Genomic DNA, 3,881 nt, shown 5'->3' with positions numbered 1-3,881 from the left:
AAGAAAGAAAACAAGAAAGAAAGAAAGAAAGAAAGAAAGAAAGAAAGAAAGAAAGAAAGAAAGAAAGAAAGAAAGAAAGAAAGAAAGAAAGAAAGAAAGAAATATAATTGGGAGCCTGCTTTTTTAATCACTTAAAATTGGATTAGTGTGAATGTTCGTAAAAGGTTTAAAGGTCACTCGCAATGCGAGGGCAGTTGTGATACAGGGACAGAATGTTGTCTCCCTATAACAGGAAGTGACTCAACAAGCACCTTCATGGCAGGATCACCAGATATTATTTTAATGAAAACTGCGGAAGTAATAAGACTAAAAAGTACTGTTGAGACTAAACTAACATTTATATTTTAATATATGGATTTATATGGAACTTTGTGATTGACTTCCTATATACTTTAAAGCCAAGCTTCAGCCACAACATTTTATTTTGGATAGACCGAGGAAGGGTGAGGCTTTTTATTTTTGTTTTTGTCCGTATTAGGAACACATTTGGGGACTAGAAGTGATATAAAATCCCTCTAACGAGAATGCAATTAAAAACAAAAACACATTTTTAGTAGATTGGAAATAGAGGGGTTCTTATTGGTGACCTATTTTGGAAAAAAATAAATACATAGATATTTGTCCACTCGGGTCATGTTAATTAAAATAAAGATTGACAAAAAGGGGGGAACAAATCTGCAATGGAACAGAACACAACAGAAGTTAACAGAGGTTGACACTACAAGTCAATGGATGTCCATTGACTTATGTGTTTGGTCCAATTTTGGTGTGAACGGGCACATAGAGTCCTGCAGTAAAGGGGATTACAGGAGGAACATGTAAGCAGATATGTAGGGACTTATACTATTTGTATTTAAAATTACATTGGTCTATATAGCTGGATTAGACGATGGTTTTGTATACCTGCCCGGATTCCTAATTAGAAGCTAGCACTGCGCAGAGAAGCTCCTTAGAAGATTTAGGATACCAAACCCTGTGCTTCTTGTACAAAGATAAAAGACAACTCCACAGGAAACAGATAAGCAGTCCAGTCCATTAACTTCCTTGGGGGATTCAAGTTCGACCACAGAAGACTAAGAGGGCAGGTGTGAAGATGAAAATCTATAATCAAGAGACAGACAACGAAGCCAAATAAGCAGATTTCACAGTCCTCAGAGAGCTCAAGATAGGCACCAATGGATCAAGCAGGTGTGATGAGTATGGTGTGAGTGTCGTTAGTAGTCACAGGATGTCTTGAGGGACTGAATTTTGCTCAGGTGTCTTGTGTCTGTAAATGGAGTAATTCATGGGATCGTTCCTCAACCCCCTGGGCAAAAAAGGCCATAGACTTCAGCTGTCAATATTTTTCAAACCATTCCGTTTCCAAATCTTTTATTTGAGCATTTGTATTAACCTGCAGACCTGGAGAACAATAGACACATCAACATATCATTTCTTGGCCAACAAAACAAATGTCAAACAAGTTTCTGGACTTAAATGTGCACCAGAGACAGCCATTTATGGTCCAGTGCAGGGGTAGGCAACCTCAGCACTCCAGACTGCAATTCTTATGAGGCACTCCAAGACTTTGAAAGCGACAGCTGTGACTTCCAGAGGCAAGTGCATGAAAGGATTTATAGCTTTTATCACAGTTGGAGTGCCAAGTCTGCCTACTCATGGTCTAGTGCAAAACTGCAGGTATTGAGGAAATCTGGAGGGTGGCTACTTGTGTTCCCCATGGTTCCTGTGTGTGTTGTAAAGTAGCCACCGCTCCAAGCTTATCCTTGTGCTAAACTACAATCCACTTACATTTAGTTTCCATGGTTGGGTCCTGGATGGAAAGTATGTCTCTCCATATTACAGGCTGAAAGCTAATGGTCTCTGTTAGGGATGAACTGATACCGTTTTTTTGGTATGGAGTATGAGTACCGATATTTTTTTTCCGGTACTTACCGATACCAAGTACCGAGTACCAGTGCCACGTGACCCGATTAACAGGAAGTCGGGCGGCAGATCATGACCCGTTGCCCAGCTTCCTGATTGCCTGTGAAGCTGGTGTTCTATCGAAAGAACACCGGCTTCACTTGCCGAGGCTGCCTGGATTCCTGACCAATCAGTAGGCCGGGCGGAGAGTCATAAGGTGCCATCCGGCTTCCTGATTGGTCAGGAAGCCAGGCTGTCTAGCAACAAGTGAAGCGGGCTTCATAGCTAATCAGGAAGCCGGGCGGCACATCATGACCCAACTGCCTGATTGGCTAAGAAGCTTCGCTTCGCTTGTTCCTAGACATCTTGGCTTACTGACCAATCAGGAAGCCGGGACCCGAGTCATGACGTGCTGCCCAGCTTCCTGATTGGTTAGGAAGCCAGGCTGCCTAGCAACAAGTGAAGCCGGCTTTCTAGCCTATCAGGAAGCAAGGAGATGGGTCATAATACACCGCCCGGCTTCTTGATTGGAAAGGAAGTCAGCTCCATGCTCCCTCTGCACTGCCGGACAGAGGAAGATCTCCCTCTGACCGGAAGTTGCGGTATCGGCAGTGGTGTCACAAGGGGGGTGCGGCCCGCACCTGGGTGACACCATTGGAGGGGTGACACCAAAATGACTCACAGTCATTTTGGTGTCAACCCCTCTGAAAAGTCGGGCGCTCAGTCAGTATCAGGAGAGAGGAGGGGACCCGGCGGCATACCTTATCCTGCCGGGTGACTGTCCCCTCCTCTCTCTGCCGGCGTCCATCACCAAGATGGCCACTGGCAGGTATTCAAATACTGCCGCACGTGCGCGTTGACGTCAGGCGCATGCGCAGTGACGTCTCGGCAGGGGGACACTCGGTTACTGCTCTGGGTGTCACCCAGCCTCGGGATGCCCCTGGGTATCGGAGGTAAGTATCAGATCATTTGGGTGAGTACAAGTACTCGTCCAAATACTCGGTATCGGCACATCCCTAGTCTCTGTGGGCTTTAGTAGCCAGGATGGGTATTTGTAGAAAGTTCAATCAACCCAGAACAGGAGTGTTGTATGACAAGGCAAAAGCTGTTTGGATGCTCCAAATTCAGAGAAAAGTTGTTGCTCACCAAAAGACATCTGTGTCTTGGATTCTTTCCTGGTTGGGGAGCCCTGAAAAGCTTTATTACCCTAAATAAAATAGCTTTTGTTGAGATCTCCTTGGGCTGAAGGAAAACCATGTTAGGTTTTGCTTTACTAAAGAAAATCTGCTTTTTGTGTTGATTAATCAACAGACTTTACGCTCAGTTTAGGCTAGAAAGTGTCAGTTATTTTCAGCCAATTAATATGATTAAGATTTGTAAACTATGGTCACATGACTAAAATAGAGATCCTTGTCCTTGTGGTAAAGCTTTGTGAATTGAGCCCTATTGTTTAAAAAACAGTGATAGACTTACATGCTTGATGTGATCCCAGATGCTCTGAACATCACATATATTTTTTTTGCTTTGCAGTGTGTCAATGTATGGAAAGTATGTCTCTCCATATTACAGGAGGATGAACGTGAACTAGAAAAGTACCAGCACTGGTGCCTGTCTAAGGCCACCACTGAGGAAGTAGTCTATGACTTCTAATAGATAATAAAGTAAAATAACAAACATATTGAGTACATCTCTGCAATCCATAGACACTTCCTCGTGTTATATGTATCAGTTATTTATTGCAGGCATTGATATAGTGGCATCAATATACACAGCACTTTAAATTCTGTGCATTCACCAGTCCCCTACATGCACACACATACATAGATGGGGGAGAAAGAGAAAGGAAGAGAGAGGCGGAGAGAGATAGATGTGGAAAGATAGGTAGATCGATAGATAGATAGATAGATATGGAAAGAGAGAGAGAGAGAGAGAGGGGGAGGAGAGAGAGAGAGGGGGGGGGGGATGGAGAGATATATATG

This window comes from Nanorana parkeri, unplaced genomic scaffold (genome assembly GCF_000935625.1).
Source record: "Nanorana parkeri isolate BGI_ZX_2015 unplaced genomic scaffold, ASM93562v1 scaffold111, whole genome shotgun sequence".
Classification (NCBI taxonomy): domain Eukaryota; kingdom Metazoa; phylum Chordata; class Amphibia; order Anura; family Dicroglossidae; genus Nanorana; species Nanorana parkeri.
The sequence above is the reverse complement of the archived record's forward strand: the minus strand, read 5'-3'. Positions refer to the sequence as shown.